Below are 21,517 nucleotides of genomic sequence, written 5' to 3'. Positions count from 1 at the left end.
AAAGTAAAAGATAGAGCCGGACTTGGGGTGGAATACTGCTGTGAACTTGTATGTTAACAATCCCTAAAGCTACTGAGTCAATTAGCTGAGCTCCTCTGAAACCAACGAGAAAGCTAAGATACTCGTGACTTGCAAATCTTTGTTCTGTCACTATGTCAGCTGTATCTTTTTAAATATTTGTGTGCTTGCCTACTCTCTCTCCTTCATTCTCTTTCCCTTACCTCCTCCCACTGTGCATTTCTCTTTTTTCTTTCTAACAGCAAGCAATCCAGAAAAAAAAAAAAAAACACAGTAAAATGTATGTATGTGAATATGTATCATATACCTCCAAATTTAAAAACAACGAAAAGATTTTAAAATGTATCCATGTATATTTTTAGACTAAGGGATAGTTTTTAAAAACTGAAGCAAAGGATGAAGAGAATGAACAAGAAAGAAAATTAAAAATGGAGAGGGAGAAGAGGAGCTGGGGCGCTGGACAGTGTAGAGAAAACACCATATATCACCCAGATGTTTGTCTACAGCATCCCAAACATCAGGCTTTGGGGAAACATTTGGAAGACACAATGCTCCTTTCAGGACAGACAACTGTTCCTGGCCCCATGGCCTCTCTCCCTGTGTGTGTGTGTCTATTCCTTTCAAGCCTTTTTGTGGTCAAGTTATAAAGGCCTGTTTAGTGGGTGGGATGACGTCACGCTGACCACAAAAGCTTATATTTCCTGCTAATAAATGCACAGCCCCTGCTGACGAAGTGGTCATTACAGAGCGAGCTTGTTCTGTCTAGGTCACTGTGAGCGGGGATAAAGGCACTGGGGGCAGGGAGCCTGTTGAGAGAGCATAGCCATTATTCCCAAGTGTGTCTGCTGGCCTGCCCATTCTCATCTTGTTAGAACGAAGAGATGAAAATAGAAGGTCCCTTTGTGCTTCCCGGGGCTCGTTCTCAGGAAGGATGCGGGAGCATACCGGGAGGTCACACGGTGGAGAGAAAGAAACATGAAATCCAGGTCGTCATTCTGATCTCTCATTTCTATGCAGAGTGATTCCCCCTCTTCGCCTCCGAGCGAGCAGAGCAGCCTCCGCTTAACAAAGGAGAAAAAGATTCTATGCAGGGATCAAATGAGATCACCTAATTGAAAGTGATACATTTTATTACTCAGACGCAAACCTCATTTCTTTCGGGGTCCTTACTGTACCTGGGACACATAGCAACTGTGGGGTTCTCCTTTTTGAAAGTGTAATGATAGCTTTTGAGAACCCCTTTTGTTTTGTCTGTTTATTTTCCAGGACTCACTGGTAAAGAGCTTTTTCTTTGTTTTTGACAGCTCGATACATATCTATATAATGTATTACCTTTATATTCACCCTATTACCCTTTTGTTTGACCTTCTCTTTCACTCTGAGCCCTTTCCTTTTCCAACCTAGTGCCCCGGTGTCTACACCATTAGAGAAAATAAAACTCCATCTCCGAACAATCATCGACAGTCATTAGCTCCTCAGGAAGAGATGAGAGCTGTGGGGTGCGGGGTGGGGGGGGGGTGGGGAACCTCCTCCATCCATCAGAAAAGCTGGAGGCCCAGTCTTATGCGAGCATCTTGTGGCAGTGCCAATTCCTGATGGCAGTGTTATAGACTTCAGTGAGAAAGGAAACATGCTAAGTTGAGCCTCAGGAGCCACACCAATGTACTCAGAGCACCAGAGATGGATGAAACAGGATGAGGGAGATCTCATGGAAGCAGTGGCCTTGGTTGGGCTGGGTGTGTGTAAGATTTCGGCAGTGGTAGATTAAAGGCGACAAAGTAATGAGCACCTAAGTGTCGCCTGACATTACAGCAGTGTGCAGCATGGCCAGTGGATCTTGTGTCATCAGTCTTTGGCATCTGAATTGCAGATGAAACCAAATTACACAGTTACAGCTTTTGAATATTTCCCACAATCAGACTAATTTCAACGTTGACAGAAGCAGAAAACCACTGTTTAGCCAAGATCATATGGAATTTTCCTACCCTCAGGTCTGAGCTTAGACAAAGAAGGGCTCAAATTCCCACACTTTCCTTTCTTCTACCCACCCCGCGGCCTCATCTTGAAGGACTATTATGCACAGGACCACAAACTCAAAAATGACTTTCAAATCAGTCTCCATGGTAGTGAGAGAAAGGATCTATTGCTGTTCTCCACCTAACACAGGTGGCAGGGACACTTATCTGCCTAGCCTACCTGCTTACAGGTTCTTGTGGACCAAGGTCATTTAGGTTGGCTCTCTTTGCAAACAAAAGCTGGGAGACCTTCCATGCTACCATGCATCTCTTAGAAGTATGTTTCCTGGCAAGGCCCCTGGCTACATGTAGGGGCCTCTGTTAGGTCTAACATCCCACAGAGTTCACCTGAGCATAAGCCATGGCACCTGGTGTGTCTCTAAAATTCCCCATAAGCTTCCATCCCTTGGCACAGACATCAGCTCTGCCAACCACATTTCCCTTGGAGTACACACTAGATGAGCTTCTGGCAGGGATTATGGTCATCATTTTTACTTATTATTATTTTTTAAAGTGTGTCCTTGGTAACAGAGGGAAGACAAGCCAGACAGGAAGCTTCACAGTGCCACCATAGGGGAGACAGCCCTGGGTCACCTCCACTGGAGTCTTTGGGAGGATTCAAAGATGATGGATCATCACTACTACCCCAAGGCATATCCCTGAAAACAGAGCCAGGAGAGAGAGAGAGAGAGAGAGAGAGAGAGAGAGAGAGAGAGAGAGAGAGACAGAGAGAGAGACAGAGAGAGAGAGAGAGAGAGAGACAGAGAGAGAGAGTGTGTCATGGGGTGATGTCCACCACTAAGACACTAAAAAGAGTCAAGAAATAGGAAATATAAAGAAATTGACTAGACTTCAGGAAAAATGAGATTTTGAAAATGATCATGAAGATGGTTGGCTGAAGCCAAGTTAACAATCCAAGATAGTGTTATCAGACTCAGCATACACAACACTGGAAAGAACATTATCCCAGCAGCAACACCAGAAGGAGATCAACTCTCCGGGAGAAGGATGCGCATGGAGCCAGAAAGCAAAAGTTGATAGTGGGACAATGGAATGGAGTCATAGCTCACACAGCCTGGGGTCAACACTTAGGGAGATAGGAAGAGAGGAGAAGCACCAAAATTAAAATCAGGCCCTGTTGGCCACAGACCCAGGGGTTATTCAAAGTAAACACATATCAAAATAACACATTGTGTCCCCAAATATAAAATATATGCAATTTTTTAAAAATGAAAACCAACCAAACAAACAAACTGGAGGCCAGTGGTCTAAGAACTGAGAGGAAAGATAAGTTAATGAAAACTAGGGATGAGGAGCATATTTCTGAATGATTTCAAGTGACTACATGAGATGATTCATGCATTCATTGCAAAGACTACACATAGAGATAAACAACAGAAACACACTTCAGAAAAATGACGCCTGTGCGTTGATGCTACAAGAGACTCTGATTTGACCTTTTAGATAATTTATTTCTGTAAGCCCCAGTCTGAGTCTACTAATCTCCATTTTTCTATCCACTCATTTTTAGTGGAAAGAATATCTTGTACATGATCATGGTATCAAAAGAATCATTTTCTCTACAGTATTAATGTAACAGAAGAAGAAGAAGAAGAAGAAGAAGAAGAAGAAGAAGAAGAAGAAGAAGAAGAAGAAGAAGAAGAAGAAGAAGGTCTAACTCTTCATTCCTAGATGTGATTTCCATAATCCCAAGCAACATCTTCACTGATTCTTTTCCCCCATGTTAATTCACATTTGGCTGAACTAACATGATGGACTCTTTTGATTTTGGAAAGACATTTTTTTCACTGACCCAAATAATCTGCTTGCTGATTTTACTCAAACTAATCTATTGACTGAATTGCTGGCCCTTGTTTTCAAGTGGAATGCTAATTGCACAGCCTCAGTGTGTGTTTATAAGAGGTTTGTAAGTGTACATTCATCAGCCTAAGACCAGTTTTCTGGAAGGCTTTCGAGGTTACAGCACTTCAGGAGTAGAGAAAATGAATAGCTTGGGTGATGCCCAGTATAAATCTTAGACAAGAGAGAATCTTGTGGCCAACAAGAGTCCTGCTGACTATGAGGCTTTTCAAAAGCAGATGTAGAAGGCTCCCATCTGTCTAAGTCCTAATGTTTCTCCCCACTACCTTGTTGTCCACAGTGTCTTTCTAAACTTGCAATCTAAAGTATCACCCTAGGTTTTCTTAGAACTCCAGGGTGAACCTTAATCTATTTCATGCTTTTTCAAATAGTATGTGAATTCTACTGTACTTAGCATAAACCACACACGCCAACTGAGTGTGTGTTTTGCAGTCAGCTTCGTACACCATCCATGATTACAGAGTATCTCCAACACAGATGACTAATGTGGCTTCAACTACTATCAAATTCGGTGCAATGCCAACACTAACCCTTGGCTTTGTGTTCCAGGTACTAAGGCGAGCAAGACCCATACAGTGGTCTAGTGCCCTCTTGTGGCCTTCAGACTGAAAGTTTTGAGCTTTGGAGCTACTGTAGTAGGATCACAGATTTCAAAATGCTGCTAGGACACATGAGAATAATATCTACCTTCTTCCATTAATTGTAGGACAGTGCTCTGGTGGAGCTTACTCAGTGGTGATAAATCCACTCTGAGCCATGAAGGACCCGTTGGAGTGTAGATATCGGCTAGGTGTGGGAGCTGAATAGGACCATTGGAACAAATGCACTCTGCATACACAGTCTAAGCCAAATAAAATGCTCAAAATCTCTTCACCTCCTGGATGATAACTTACAGTTTTTCTATGCACTCTCACCTGAACGCACTCATGCAGCTACTCCCAGTCTGACTTGGCTTCAAGTAATTTCACATCTTTAATCTAAAAGCAAGAAAATTGGCATAACAGAACATGTGATCTCAAAAGCTGAAAACAATTACCCTGTGAACAAATGCTCAATGGCTCTGGGGAAACACAAAGGAATGCTAGAGATATTGGTTTTCTATAAAGAAAAGTATGTTAACATTGTATGATGGGGGGCTTCTGGTCCTTTGACAGTCAAGAAAAGACGGGTTGGTTTAGGTAAGTAAATAGTACAAGGACTTTTTTTTCCCATTGGAATAAGTTATCTTTAGTAAAGTTACTTAATTTTTAGAATGATTAGGGGTTTCACAGGTTTATCTAAGAACAATTTTGTTTTACTGATCAAATAAGTCCAGTCCTTGGTACATTGCATGTTCATAACTATTATACTTATCTCTAGGAAAGTGTAATTTGTGTGCTTGTGTGTGCACATGCACGTGTGAAGTTGCATGACATGTGTGAACCCATCTTACTAACTTTTCTGCTTCTGAATTTCTAGATTGTAATGGTACCTTTGGTGCAGTCTGCCTTCCCTGGTATTCTGTCAGTTAATGGCTTCTCATCACAGTAAATATTTTATAACTCCATGCCTAGTTGCATAGGACATCAGCTCATATACTGAAGAGCTGTGTACATTTGCCTAATTCTGATTATATGACATATAAAAGGCCCACAATCACATTTACTAAAGTCCATTACTCACAGCTCGGAGAAATGAGAAGTCAAAATTTGGGAAGAGCATTCATAGAGTGTAAGAGCATTGGTTTCTTACTCCCTAGTTGTAAGGACAGTGACATTCTCTTTAGGGCATAGAACTGGTTGGTTTCTTTGCTCTGCTTCCTCACAAAAAGCTGCACCACACCTACTCCATTCAGACTGAGGTGGGATTGGGGTGCCAGGCTTTTTTCATAAATGCTGATTCGTGCTTACAAGGCTGAAACTTGGACTTAAGGGAATGTTGTGAATTTGTGCTCGTTTTCCTCACAGTAGCTCACCTATCTTTTTATTGGCAGAAGAATCAATAGTCCATGCCATAGACCTCTGCTCCCAGCCCTGGGCTATAAAAGAAGAATTCTCCTCACTCCAGTTCCTCTCCATGGGAAAGTCACACAAGATTGTCACCGACCTGTGACATAAACCACCTACCTGGTCATGGAATCATTTCACAGCCAGGAACTCCAGCCCTATTCAGCTGTGCCATATGGGAAGCGGGAAAGTTGTCCTCTCCATATGGGTCTGCCACACATTAATAGGAGGCATTTGCTCCCTGTCTCAGCCAAATGCCAGGACTGTCCTGAAACACATGAGAGATGAGCTTGGCTTATAACATCCTGGGGAACTAGATACAAACTCTGTCAAATGAATCCAAACTCAAACTATGCTGTCTCATACCACCCCTGCCTCACCGGGAAAATGCTAGTTTCTTTAAAGAGAAGATACTTTAAAGTTCTAGAGAAAGCATAGGTTGTAACTGCCTTCTTGTGGCATAGCCACAGAAACAAAAAGCCTGAACAGGAAAGATTCTTAGAAATCACCCCCAACTCTCTCTCTGTCTCTCTGTCTCTCTGTCTCTCTGTCTCTGTCTCTCTCTGTCTCTCTGTCTCTGTCTCTGTCTCTCTCTCTCTCTCTCTCTCTCTGTCTCTCTCTCTCTCTCTCTCTCTCTCTCTCACACACACACACACACACACACACACACACACACACACGGCCTAATTTTCCATGTGACAACTGAGCTGAGAGTGATTTATTCCTGAGCACTGAGATGTGTTGCAGCCCATAGGACTTGGTTCCAGATCTCTTCAAATTCTCGCCCTCTGCTCTTTCCTCTGATGCTCCCCTCACCACTGTATCATTGCTACGTTTCCCACCCATGTGCACAAATCTGGTGAACAAATTCCTTGCTATCTTTCCCTCTGTGAAAACTTGTATCCAACTCCTAACTCTCTTTTGCCTACAAACAGATTTATTCATCACTCTGAAGTTAGAATATGGAACAGGAAAACAAAGCTTTAAATGGGCAGCAAAGACCTGCATCCCATGCCTCAATTCTCCATCAAATGATATAGGAAGCTTCTTTTAAACTAATAATGGAAAGAACGTGTTCTAAGACAAAGGATCTGTATCTGTTCCTTTGTTTCTCTATGTGTATAGAATGCTATACCTCTCCTGGTCCTCTGCCTCTCCAAATCTTTCTATCCTCCTTTCGCTGATGTTCTCCAAGCCTTATGTGTAAGGGTTGCATTGTAGAGTTACCAACTGGGGCTAGACACCCCTCCCCCTCAGTGTGACGTCCTCTCTGTATTATGAGCAGTTGTAGACCTTTGTAGACTCCATCTTTTACAAAAAAGGAGCTTCTTGATGAGGGGTGAGAGTTATACTTGTCTATGGGTGTAACTACTTAGAATACAGTTAGAAATTATATCCATTTAGGAAAACGGCAGGAGCAGGTTCTCTTTGTGGTCTATGACCTCTCTAGCCATGAGTAGTTGGCTGGATTTTTAGTACCAGACATGAGTTTTCTCCTATTGATCAAAACTTAAATCCAATTAGGCAGTTGTTGATTACTCTGGAGATAAAAGTATAGAAGAAATCTCTTGTGCTGGTATGGAAGCATCACCAGTCAATAAAAAGTCAATGGCCTATAGCAGAGGTAGGAAATAGAAGGTGGGACATCTAGCAGGAAGATAGAATTCTGGGACAGAGTCAGGATTTTCTTGGGAGGATGTAAAGAGGACAGACTCATATGGTACTTGAGCAGAGGTAACCAGCCACATGGCAGAGTGGAGATTAGTATAGATGGGTTATTTTAAGCTATGAGCTAATGAGAGAAGAGCCTAGCTATATGACCTAGGTATTTGTAAATACAATTTGAGTCTCATGAGTTTGGGTCTCCAGGAGTTAGGGGTGGTGTGTGTGTGTGTGTGTGTGTGTGTGTGTGTGTGTGTGTGTGTGTAAAACTTATACTTTTAAGAAATGTCATCACATGCATGAGGGTTACCCACATGCTATAGCATGAGCTTGAAAGAGAGAACAATTTTTGGGAATTGGTTTTCATTTTTTTGCTCTAGGTTTCAGGGATCAAACCAATCACACTATTGATACTGTGTGTCACTCCTTTATTGCAATTGACAGGGAAATTTAAGTGGCTGAAGTGGACCAAGGGTTTGGTGTCATGCATGATACTCTTATTAGCAGGATGTGGTAGTGGTGGAAACACAGCCCCCAGTCAAGCAATGCTTTGATTTAGAAAGTAAAAACAGCCCCTCACTGAGAGAATGATAAAATTCCAGGACCCAATTTTTCAAGTTATCTCTGCCTCTCTCACTTTTGAAACTGGAGTTTAGAAAGGTTAAGAGAGAGACTGTGTATAAGGCCACACACCTCACTCCATGCTGCAGTGCGTATCCGGGGCTGTCTTCCTTGCTGTCCACAAAGAAAACAGTATGATAATCAGTGGCCAGAGAAGATCCATTAACCAAGTCAGGATGAATAGATAGCTAATAGCAGGGGAGGAATGGAAAGACAGTTTGTCTGGAATCCAGCTTTTAAACACACCCTGTCCCCTACAAAAAATACAGGGAATCACGGAGAAACATGCTCCAAAATAGCATTTCTCAAATGTCTAATTGCATAGAGATCAAACACAGACTGGAGGCAGAGTGTCAGCTGTCTATGGTTGATGGTCCCCTACACTCTAAAGTCCCGAGAGTTACACGATGCCATTTCTTTTTATTGACATTACTGTTTGTACCTTTCGAGCAGAAGGGTACACATGTAAAAACATGAAAACACCGGTTCCATCTCTTTCCACCTGTGACAACTTCTGCACACCACCTACCCTCTCAGAGCTCATTTCGTTTATATATATATATATATATATATATATATATATATATATATATATATTAAAATGCCACCCATCTCGCAGGATATGTGTGAAGAGTAAATCAAAGGAAGAGCTGGACAACATCTGGGACAGTTCCTGACAGAAGAGAGCACAGGAGACAGAGTGCCATGTGAGGTCTCAGAGGATATTTTCAAAGATTAGATGGCTCTGTGGATAGCATCCCTGATTTTTCCACAGCACAGAGTTTATCCATTTACACACGTGTTTATTATAAGTGAACTCACTTTAGAAAGAAAAGCCTTGAGTGGGAGAGTCTGCCCACTAAGACTCATCCACTTACAAGACATTGCAGGACATGACCTACCCCACTCTCAGTCCCTTCACTGCAGCTTTCTGGAATATAGAGGTGTGTCACTTCATAGCCATATAGTTTCTGTCATAGACATTTCTTCTTATCTGAAGTAGCTTGTGATTTGCCACAGCGCAGAATGGCATCATATCGTTCTCACTATGTTAGCTTTTCTAATCGAGAGAATTCTGGAACAAGTGTCCAGTTTAGTTAAACAAGTAATCTTAACATAAACATTGCTAACTATGTGAGATAATAAATAGACTAGTTTATTTACCATTTACCATTCCAGATACATGTATCTGAGAGTTGTGGTACACTATAAATAACATGTACTTTTATTTATCAATTATTAATAATTTTCCTCATTCATTTTCTCATCTAAAAATGAAAAAGTAATAGTACCCATCTCATAGGGTTATCTGTTTTAAAAGATATGTATGTATAAAGTATGCTTGTAGGGTATTAGTGGCTTGAACAACAAATGTCTCCCACAGGTTTATCCATTTGCCTTGTTTAATTGCTGTAATACCAAGCATCCACAGCAAATCTCAATTCACCAGCGTCGGCTTACTCTGAATCTTAATACTTATCTTTGACTTTATAATCTGTATCTTTTCATGTAAAATTTTTTTCAACCAAAAATTTTCAATAAGGTGTTGTGTGTGTCCATGCTGAGTCTAAATTCTAACAAGATGACATTCAAGATTTCCCATCACAGGAAGTCATTTCATGTTCTTTGTTAACTTCCATACAGTGGCCTGAAGCTTCGCTGTGTCCATCAAAGCCCTGTTGCAGTGTTTAGGGGATTTCGGCCTTCCGTTTCACTGTCTTGTATATTTTCACCTGTTTCAAGCGTGTTCTTAGTTTACATCGTCTGTTTTTAATTACCAATATAGATACCAGTTTAACTACAATTTACTTTTTTTTTTTAATTTTTAAAAGGCACATGAACTCGATATCAACAGGACTAAAGCTGTTCTACACACTTGAGTTATCTGGGAACGGGCATTTACATGGGCACACCGATGAAGCAGCACGTTAGATCACGCATGATGCTGAAAGGAAATCTGAAAAGATTTGTGGACTTCAATGTCCTTTTTCCCCATTCAAAGGTGAAGAAAAATAAAGTGTGGTTTGTAGAGCAAGTAGCTCAAAGTATCCTTGGACCAATGTACAAACACACACTCATGTACATAAACAGCAAGATAGAGGTAGCATTTATCTTGGACAGGTTTATCAGTTAGCTTAGACCTGTACACACACACACACACACACACACACACACACACACACACACACACACACCATTGAGGCAGGAATATTAGTTACTTTTGTTTCATCACAAATCATCCCAATACTTATGTGTTTGTAAAAACTTATTTAACTCCTGAATCTTGGAGTAGATATCCGTATTGCACTAAGCCAGGTGAGACTGCTGGCACTGGTGAGGTCTCTCAATGAATGTAATCTGTTATGACTGCTGGTGAACAATAATATAAGGCACCACAGCTTTGGAAAGAAATGGGCAAGCCATGCCTTCCTGGGTAGCTAGACTGCAGATACACACAGTTTACATTCGCCAAAACACAGTATCCTTTTCACATCAGCAACTGTGATTGTGCGCACTTCCCCCTTTACTAAGCAAATACAAAACGGTATGTTGAAGCTGGTTCCTTTTGATCCCATTAGCTACAATTTATCCCTGCAGCCTGTCAAGACATTTTGGAATCTTGTTTCTGTCATTAAGTGGTCCAGACAACCCCTCCCCATTATGAGTTATCAACAGATCCCAAATGGACTTCTAGGACTTTTACTACCTGTGGTATTCACACGTTGCTCTAACCCCTGCTCACACACACACAAAAAAAAAACAAAAAAAAAACTTTATATGTCCCATGTCTCTTATGGAGCAGTGTCTCATGACTCCCACTGCCAGTGATCTGACCCTTGGTCAACTCCATGCCAGTTTATCATTTGTGTTGTTGACATGGTATATGTGCTCTCAGATGGTAACTATTCACCTTACCTCTTAAACTGTAGTCCGTTTGGAGACAAGGATCATCTTTTACAAGTTTATATCACCTAAAGCCACAGGTGCTTTATGCAAAACAATAACCCACTTAGCAGAGCATAATTGAGCCAAGATGCTTTACTTTAAAACAATCATTTTTATTTTAAGTGGGTTGGGAAAGCTATGTAGGCAAGCAAGTACTTGCCACAAATAAACAACGTGTTCCTCAAAACATCAGAGGTTCTTTTGAGGGAAAATGATGGCTCGAGGCAATGTGTAAACTTCCTTGTTGTGCCATGTGTTTGAATTCATTAACATATTCCATGTTGGAACATCTGGGGACAGCAGTGGGTTTTTAGCTCAAAGGCCCTAACATGGTGCCTAGGACAAGGGTGTGTTTAATCCCTTTGGCAATCTGTTGGATGGTGCCCAGTACCATCTCAGCCCAGTGCTCTCACATGCATTCAGTGCCACAGCAAGGTCAGCAGCAAATGTTCGTGTGAATTGGCAAAGAATCAGCTAGGACAACAGTGACTTTCAACTGTCAAAGACTCCCAACTCAAATGAAGTGATCGACAGGGCTGTTTGTAGAACAAAGAAAAAGAAATTCAGAGGTGGGAGTGTTTAGAAGCTTGACCCTTCAGCCACTCAGCACTATGAGGCTTGTATACACATATCGTGTATATACACATACAGGGTTTTCACAGCTCTTAACCCTGTACTCAGGCTGCCTCCTCTCAAGGTCATGAGAAGGCTGCCTTTGTTCAAGCACAACACCTTCTAGCAGAACAATATATCTTAAAACAATATGTCTGAAAAGAAATAGGTGTTTCCCGATGAACCTCCCAGAAGACACTCCATAGTTAGTGTCTCAAAAGTAAGGACACTACTCAAAAACTAATCGGTGACAAGGCAACAGGATGTGTGCTTGTGAGGTGGAGCTCATGACTGTAGGCAAGAGTGTGGCTCCTGATCTATAGTTGGGTCCTATTAGAAACAAATGAAGGGGTGAACACTGGAAGGAAAAACAGCAAAAGTACCAGTTATGACTATCAAGTCGCTAAACCCAAACTGTACGTATATACATACAACGAGTGTATACATTCTGTCTTTTTTCCTTTGCATCTTGGTGTGTGTTCCCTTTTCTGAAATCACCCACGCTTTCCCTTGAAAGTTGCTGGGAAACTGAAAATTGCTTTCCTGTTTTTTTCATCATAGTATTTGTACTGAAACTGAACACCAGGCAACCATACACACTTGCACTTGACTCCAGCTTGCCCATCCAATTCAGACCATAGGCTTTGAAAATAAAGAGTGTTTGTGAAGTGCCAACCCCTTGAGTTTCCGTCTCCTGTCAGGATTTGTTTCTCTGCCTCCCAAGTAGACAAGGACGGCTCATGGCTCCAATGAAGCACTTGAAAACTGGGATTGTTTGATGGAAACAGACATTTCCCCTTCCAGCTAGAGTCAAGATGTTCATCTCACAGCTAAAACTTAACTTCTTCTTTGTTTTTCCAATTTCCAAAGAGACCGCAAAATAGAATGTACACTGAAGAAATTGTCCTGGAAGGCTGGGAGAGTGGGTTAAAGAAAGAAATGAGGAAGCTCAATTCCTTTATTATTTTTGAATATTTTAAAATGTGAACCTTCTGAGTTAATGATAAACCAAGACTTAGGCTACCCCAAAATCATAACTCTTAGTTGCATTTTAGCATATGCTCAATAGGCATACAATATTGTGTAATTCAAATGCTGATTTCTATACATCCTCCCTATATCTGTTTGCAATCCTTGTTCTGAGAATCTCTTGTCTCAGTGTTGTGTAAACACTGCTCTCCAATTGTCCCCTGGTATGCCAATAAAGCATCTTACAGCCAATCACTGAGCAGGGGAGAGAATAGGGCTGGACTTCCTGCCAGTCAGGTGAGGAGGAATTAGAGGAGAAAGTAGGGGATTCATGCAGGAGACTGATCAATGGGCAGATGTCCAAGAGAGACCAAAAGAATCTGGCAATATGTACTTCCTTTACATTTCTTCCAGTTAATTGAATGGCTCACTTAGTACTGGGGATTAGAAAAACACATGTTAGATTATCAAAGGCACCAACCAGCTTTCCCACTTCTGGTCTGGGTATTCAGTAATAGATACTGGACAAAGAGAGGATCCTTTTGCTCCTATGTAGAGGAAAAGTCTATCTCTGCAGGAGGGGCTGACCCATGTGACACTGAGTTATGCATGTGAGATGAGAGTTAAGCCTGAGTAAGATGAATGAAGAGTTCCAAGGAATTCAAAGCCGGAAGGTTTTTTGGCACATCCTATGAGCCCACAGACCTCTGGACTTATGTGTTGCACACATTCAGATCAGTGTTTTTTCCCCCTTCTTTGGTCTAATCACTCCCTGGCCACTTCCACATGGCCAAGGTCCAGCCAAGCTCCATTCTCCTCAGCGCCATCAGCTTCACTGAGTCTCACCTCTGAGAGTTCTTATTCACCCCGAGCTCTGAGTTGCCAGAGCCTCCAGTTTAGTAGAAGGCAGATTTTCCTGCCTTCTTCAGCTCCCCAGGAGAGCACAGCTGCAGGAGTCATTCAAATGACTGCCCCACGGAATGCCACAGGCCACCACCCTGGCAGCAGACACTTCCTATTCCATCTGCAAGCAAGTACCAGATCTCCTTGCCCTGCCTTTCCGAAACCGCACTGGATACAGCTCCCATTTTTTTTTTATTCCAGACCTGGAATGAGCTGGTAGCAACAAGTCAGATGTTATTCTTGGGTGTGTACTTCTCTCCCTCTTTCCCTTCCCCTTGCTTAGAAAACATCACACCCTGAGCTGGGCCTGCTCTTTGTAGACAATGTTGGTAGGTTTCTACCATCATGACTAATACTTTTAATCACGAGTAACAGTTGTCTCCTGGTTGAACATCTGGAGAAGCACAGAGAGTCAGGTACTTGTGTCCACCTCACAGAGGTGTCAGAGGGACAGTGACTTTAGTGTGGGGCAGCACTCTGGATGCTCCCAGTAATGTACTGCTCAGGATAGGGTCAAAAGCCAAGTTGTCCAAGGTCATGAACCAGACTTTGAGTAGGAGAGCTCACTGACAGAGACTGGACCCTGCACTCCATCGGGCAGATCATAGAAATCTGAGTCCAAATAAAAAATATGAAAGGACTGGAGAGATAACTTGCTAAGTAAAGACCTCACCTCAAAAACAAGATCCCGAGTTCAATTTTTAGAACAAATATAAAACAACAAAACAAAACAAAACAAAACAAAAAACCCAAAACACTGGGTATGGCTGAATGTGGTTGGAATCACAGCCCTGGGAGGTGGAGATAGGCCCATCTCTGGGGCTCTCTGTTCAGCCAGATTTTTAAATCTGCCTAGTGAGTTTCAGAACAATAAAAGACCCCTTTTAAAAAATGAAGAATGTGGAAGATATTTGAGGAATAGTACCTGAAGTTACTATCTGACTTACACACACACACACACACACACACACACACAGAGAGAGAGAGAGAGAGAGAGAGAGAGAGAGAGAGAGAGAGAGAGAGAAAGAGAGAGAGAGACAGACAGACAGACAGACACTGAGACACAGAGAGACAGGGAGAGAGAGACAGAGAAAAAGAGACAGAGACACAGAGAGACAAAGAGACAAAGAAATAGACACAGAGAGAAAGAGACAGAGAGAGGTAGAGACAGAGACAAAGGTAGTAGCATTGAAAGCTAAAACAACACAGTTTCATATCTAGCCATGGAGTCCAAAAGTCACCACAGTGCTTATAATGCCCCCACTTTCTCTGTCAGAACACAGTGTTTGGCCCTGCTACTCAGCCTAATTCTCCCAAGTGTCGAATCTTCCATGTTTTGCAAGTGAGACTAGATGGTATAGATGCTGCTCAAAGGTGAGAATTTCTCCTCCAATTGCTGATTGTCTTTCATGCAGCCATGACATCATGTTGCATACCATGCCATGTTGAGCTCTCTAGGAACATGGTGTCTGCATGCTTTTTCTCCTGTGACACCCCTCAACACTCTTTAATGTCCTGATATTTATTTTAAGGGATCAAAATATGGGGCAAGCAAAAGTCGGCTCAATGTTGTTAATAGATGCAGGTAGTGTTGACATCCTGTGCTTGCGTTTCTTCACCATCCTATAGGCGTGACATGGCTGTTGCACTCGTGCACTGACACCAATGTGGTTGACTGCGTAGAACTTGTTCAAGAGCTAACCCATGAACGCACAGTCATAGATGGTGATGTGATGTAGCCACCGGGAAGTTACATAAGCGCCAATAAATAGTTACACATCCAGGCCAAACAATTGGACATGGTCACAAAACAGAAGCAAAAACATCTGAAAGTGCAATGGAGACTGAGGATAGGTTGGGGAGGAAAATAAGAGAGTCTAGAGATGAATGTGGCAGCAACGTATTATGTGCATGTATGGACTAGTGTATACACACACACACACACACACACACACACACACATACATATATGGCTTAAGAAAAGGAGGAAGGAGGCAAAGATGAGGAGCTACTAAGTGTAAATGTACACTAGATACAGGGCTCAGAGAAACCCTCCAGCAAACGACTCGGGAATGTGATCTATTGCATTCTGAGTCATAACAAAGGTAACCACAGAATCAATCATTTCCACGGGACACTGTGAAGCATGCTAAGTAACAGGCTACCTTTGTGGCTGCTCCTTGTCAGCCCTGTCCCTTAGAGACCGTTAAATGGCTGAGTGACTGAGCTTTCCCTGAAAACCATGCAGTAGTCGAAGAACCAGACTCTTCCAGATTTGATGACGCTTAGCACTAACCTCAATCTTATGAGCTAAGAGAGGTGTCCCTTATGGCACATTGTAAGACAATGACCAATCGGATTTCAACTTTCACTATCCTAAATTCCAAACTTTCATTTGGGATTCTAAGAGTTAAAATCACCCCAGTTTTGCGCTGAATGTAGCATTTTTCATGATTCTAGAAGAGAAATCTAAGTACATAAAGTAAAGGATAAAAATGTCAAGTGTACAGAGGTGGTGAGTGGTCAGTTCACATTCATACTCCTTCTTTTACATGTGTAGCCTAGTGTGTGAGAGAGTGTGTGTATTTGGTGTGTACATATGTATGTGGTATGTGGGTATGATGTATATACATGTGGGGTGTGTGTGTGTGTGATGTGTCTAATGTGTGTGATGTGTGTGTGTATGTGTGTATGTGTTGTATTGTATGTGTGTGTGTATGAGTGTGTCTGTGTGCTGTATGTAGTATGTGTGTGTATATATATGTGGTGTGTGTGTATGTATGTGGTGTATGCATGTATGTGTGTGTGTGGTGTGTGTGAGTGTGTGGTGTGTGTGGTGTGTATGTGTGTAAGTGTGTATGGGGTGTGTGTGATGTGTGTGTGTGTGTGTGTATGTGTGTGTGTGTGGTGTGTATGTGTGTAAGTGTGTATGGGGTGTGTGTGATGTGTGTGTGTGTGTGTGTGTGTGTATGTGTGTGTGTATGAGTGTATGTGTTTGCACAGGCATCCATGTCCCATGGAGCACATGTGGCGATTAGACAAATAGGTTCTGTGGCATCTTGGGATTGAATGCAATTCTTACTACTACTCCTTTTTCCCACTGAACCTTGTCATTGCCCTCAACCCTCACCGTGGCTTTTGAGACTGATTTTCTTCCCTGGCCTAGAACTCACTCCTTGCCTAGGTTTGCTGGTTAAAGACCCAGAGGAGTCCCACCCACACTTGCCAGCACTGGCTTACAAGCCTGCACTGCCAGGCCAGGCATTTTCACCTGGGCTCTGGTGCTCAACCCCAGGTCCTCATGTTTTCGTGGGAAGCACGCTACTGCATAAGCTGTCTCCTCAGCCCCTGCCCATGCTTTTATTAACTTGCACAAAGAGAAGAGAAATGTCCCTCCTTGGCAACACTTGGTTCTGCCCCTTCTGCACTCAGCAGGCCCAAGTCCTACCACCGTTTGTCCCGAATCATTCCTCAAGGGAATGCCTGCAGCAGGGGAGGCCCAGTCATTGCTCCCATCTCATGCCTCTCCCTCATCTGCTCCACCGCACTCTGTTCTCAGACTATTAAAAAAATAATCATCAGTGTCACACAGAGGCCAAGGTCCCGCTCTCTCCCACACCCACCCCCAACAATCTGCTTTTCCATTAGAACTGGCTCCAAAGTTTCTGGACTTTACCAAAACCCCCCCTTCTCAAGGCCAGGGAGGAGGCAAGCAGGCCAGGCCAGGCTTTTGGAAGCAGGAGAGCAGAGGATCTTTGAAAACAGAATGTACTTATAGCAATTCTTGGAAAGCCTGGATGGTCAGGCCAGCGGTCGGCGTTGATTTCTCCCAGCAGAGTTAGTAGTGACCTTTCTCACTCAGTTCAAGGCTTGGATGTGAACATCTGCCCCAAAGTGGGAAGGAGATAAATAATCATGCCTCAGATGCGGTTCCCTGTCGTATTTGTTCATCAAAATATAAATCAGTCAATCCATCATCAGTATTTATGTCTGTTTCCTTGGAGCTTGCAGACTTGTGGAGTGCAAGTGGTGATGCAGACAATTAAATGAACAAGTGTGTGAATTGACTTGTGTGTGACTATCCAAGTACAAAATGTAACAAGCTCGCAGCATAGACTTCTAGCCTACTCCAAGAAACCAAGGAAGAAGTTCCCTCAGAGAAAGTCACACTGCACATGTATGCCCTCCCCCACACCACACAGAGGCTCATGCATACACCAAGTAAGAGAGAGGGGTGGAGGTGGGGCGGGGAAGAGCATAAAGACAGGAAACAGAGAGGGTAGTCAAGGCTTGGTACAAGGGAACACATCTAATCTGAGGCCCTAGGCAAGTTCAAGATAATAGCCTGTAGCACAGAGGATAGGAGACTGGAAAGCAATAGTCATGCGGGTGGCTCCTATTTCCTCTGTCAGTTCTTACAGTCATGAGTTGAAAGGGACGTGCCTAACCATCGCCTTCCCTCATGAGATGAGAAGAGACTGAGGACCAAAGGTGAAAGGTGACACATCAAAAGTTAAACATTTTCAAATAGGAGTACACACAACCTAGGATTCTGTCACCAGCTCCAAGTCCAGCATTCTTGTCACAGTCTAGTTATTTTGCTTTGTAAGAGACTTTGAAACCTCAAGAACATTTGACTTTGCGTTTCTGGACTAGAGATCTGTTAAGAACGAGGGGCATGAGCAGATTGGGAATTGAGCTGAGAGACCTAATGTCTTAAACCCTCAACCTTTGCATTGTTTGCATAGGACTTTAAAAGCGTTTGTCTTTTACACATGGTATGTACTCACTTATAAACAGAATTAGCCATATAGTACAGGCTAACCACACTACAATTCACAATCACAAAGAAGCTAACTAACAAGGAGGACCCAAAGGAGGATGCACGAATCTCACTGAGAAGGGGAAAAGGAATAGACAGGAAGTGCTCGAAGAGAGGGAACAGGATAGGAGAGGGGGTGCTGAGGGAAATGAAGGTGAGATGATGTAGGGAGAACAGAGGAGGGATTGGGGTGGGCGACAGAAGGCTTGCAGAGAGAAGAGAAACCATGGCCTGGAGCATCTCCGAGACAAGGCCTACAACAGGGTAGGCCCTTAGGAGGATATGGGGGGGTGACTCTAGCTGAGACCTCTATTAGCAGCAAACGTGGAGACTGAAGAGGCCACCCTCTAAGCAGATGGAACTCCTAGGAGAGGGAAGGCAACATCATTTTACCCACAAAGACTTCCACTCTCAATTTACCCTGCCTACAAGATGTGCGAGGATAAAGAAAGAGCAGAGAATGAGGGGATGGCCAACTAGTGCCTGGCCACACCATGTAAGAGCGTCAACCCTGACACTGTTGATGACACTCTGCTCTGCTTGCAGATGGGCGCATAGCATCGCTGTCCTCTGAGAGGCCTTACCCAGCAACAATGGTAACAGATGCTGAGACTCACAGCCAAACATTGGAAGGAGTGTCGAGAGCCTTGTGGAAGAGTGGGGACAAAGAATAGAAGGATCAGGAGGGAATAGGATCTCCACAAGAAAACCAACAGAGCCAATTAACTTGGGCCTAGGGGAGCAAGCAGAGACTGAAACACCAGTCAAGGGCCATGTATGGACTGGACCTAGGACCCCTACACATAAATACTCAATGGCACTTTGGTCTTCACGTGGGTCCCTTAGTAATGGGAGCAGCGGCTGTCTCTGACAAGGTATTTCTTACATGCTTTTCGATCATTTCTTCCTGGTGGGGCTGCTTTGCCAGGCCACCTTGGTTAAAAAAAAAAAAAAAGAGCTCAGTGCTTATGTGACTTGATGGGATGGGATGGGTAGATGGAGTTGGGGAGGGCTCCCCTTTTCTGAGGGATAAGGGGGGGGATGCAGGGAAAAGGGATGCAGGGACCCAGAGAAGAGGAGGGAGGGGGCTATGATTGGGATGTAAAGTGAGTTGATTAATTAATTAAAAATACATACACTGTAAAATATCTTTAAAAAGGGTCTTTGTCTTCTAGGTAAATACATCTTTTTGATGTGTTCACAATTGATTAGAATCCTGTCATATGCTAGTGCCTCTAGCCAAGGTATCCCATGCATAAAACAGAAAGCTCTGTGTGTGTGTGTGTGTGTGTGTGTGTGTGTGTGTGTGTGTGTGTGTGTGTGTAAGAGAGAAACAGAGACAGAGACCTAGAGATAAATAGACACACACACATAAATAGACACAGAGTGGGTGCTGGAGGAAGAAAAAAACAGTGGACAAGCAGACATTATTAGTAGAAAAGAAGAATTTACAGACCGCCAAAAATGTTTAAATTATTCATTACATGTTCTCTGAAGAACGGTGAGAAATTAATGGCAGAAGGAATGAAGGCTCCCACTGATATGAGACTCAAGGGAAGCGTAAATAAGGTATAAAAAATGGTAGCGGCCATTTGGGCTGGAACAAAAGGAATATACAAGAAAGAGGTGAGCAGAGCTCAGTGCCAGCCACTTTAGTGGACAACAGGGATGCTGGAGAAAGTTTTGAGTGGCATCAGGACTCTGAGGGGCCCTGAGGTCACAACATAGCCTAGGATGTGAGGCCCTGATGTGTGTCACTCTTCGGAGGGCTGCAGTGCTAATGCTTCTGGCTTCCAAGACTAAACATTAGTACCTGAGAAAAGGCAATCGATTTCTAGAATTCTCTGCCTAGTGCCATAGTCCTCTTCCCAGACTCTTGAATCTGGAAATGGGGAACATCTTATTGGAAGCCTGTTCAAGTCTAAACACTAGGTCACCAGGGGCCCTTTCTTTGCTTTTCAGCATCTGCCACAATCAAACTCACTCTTTACTGTCTTTTCCTGTAGAGCCTGGTCTGCCACAGGGAGATTGTGCTGAGCAGGGAGACTGAAAGCCTGGGCTGCAAATAAAGAGCATTATATGGCTAGATCCTCCCCCCCTGGAGGGGCCACTGAGCATCAAGAAGGAAAGAAAGAAGTCACTGAGAAATCTGCCTCATTTCTTTCCTCTTTAAGCCCTCTAGCTCAAGGGCTGTAGACCGGATTCATGGGTGGGGTGCTCACCTAACATGTATGAGGTCCTGGGTTCGGTCCCTAGCACTACAAGAATGAAAACCTTCTAAAGGAGCCTCTAATTTCCTTCTGCAGCTTCTCACAACAACCTCACACACCATCTTTCTTTCTTAGAGACTCAAATGTAGTCTCCCAAAGTGGTGACGCATCAGACTAAACTCATGGGTTTTTAAAAACACAGCTACGTTCCTCCACCCCAAGAGACTGTGACTTATTTTTTTTTCCCTGTAGGAAACCCCAGCAGCAAGACAGGGAGCACTGCCCAGCGCTCTACAACACACACTTGCAAGGGCATTCTCTTCTTTGATTCACACACATACTATACAGTTGTGCATGCTATCAGGATCAGCCCATTTAATAACAGAAGAACCTGAAGTTGAAAGAAACTGAGCAACGTGCCTCAGGGCACCTAGCTGAATAAGAGATAAACTCAAGATTAAAGCTATTCAAGGTCTCTTGTGGCTCCTTTCTCTATAACTCATAACCCCCCTCAGCTCCAGTGAACAGAACTCTCAAGACCTGTCCTGGCACATACTTCTCCTTTCTCCCCAACTTTACTAATGCTGTTTTCTCAACCTACCTAATCCTTCTACATAATACACACTCACATAGAATATCAGGGTGATCCAAGGTGTGTATGCAGCCACTCACAACACTGTCACGATCCTATCCATCAATGATGTGGTCCTAAAATACTGTCTGGCAATTTGGGACCACAGAGAGCACTGATTCACCCATGCGTTCTAGACCATGAATTTGTCCAGATTTGATTTATCTTCTCACGTTTTCTTGCTTCCCTTATCTGTGGAGTAGAAGCTCTGAGAGGAAAGACATAGACCTCCATTACAACTG

At 43.1% G+C, this 21,517-nt stretch overlaps 1 long non-coding RNA gene across 1 annotated transcript in view; it reads right to left on the bottom strand.

Moving 5' to 3' along the window:
• Positions 1–6,025: 6,025 nt before the first annotated feature.
• LOC311595690 overlaps positions 6,026–21,517 on the bottom strand; it is a 70,795-nt gene continuing 55,303 nt past the window's right edge. The window contains exon 3 of the long non-coding RNA XR_014778543.1: positions 6,026–6,167. This is a non-coding gene — a long non-coding RNA (uncharacterized lncRNA). The remainder of the gene's footprint in view (positions 6,168–21,517) is intronic.

Source organism: Acomys minous (genome assembly GCF_964271855.1).
Source record: "Acomys minous genome assembly, chromosome: 4".
Taxonomy (NCBI): Eukaryota; Metazoa; Chordata; class Mammalia; order Rodentia; family Muridae; genus Acomys; species Acomys minous.
The sequence above is the reverse complement of the archived record's forward strand: the minus strand, read 5'-3'. Positions and strand labels throughout refer to the sequence as shown.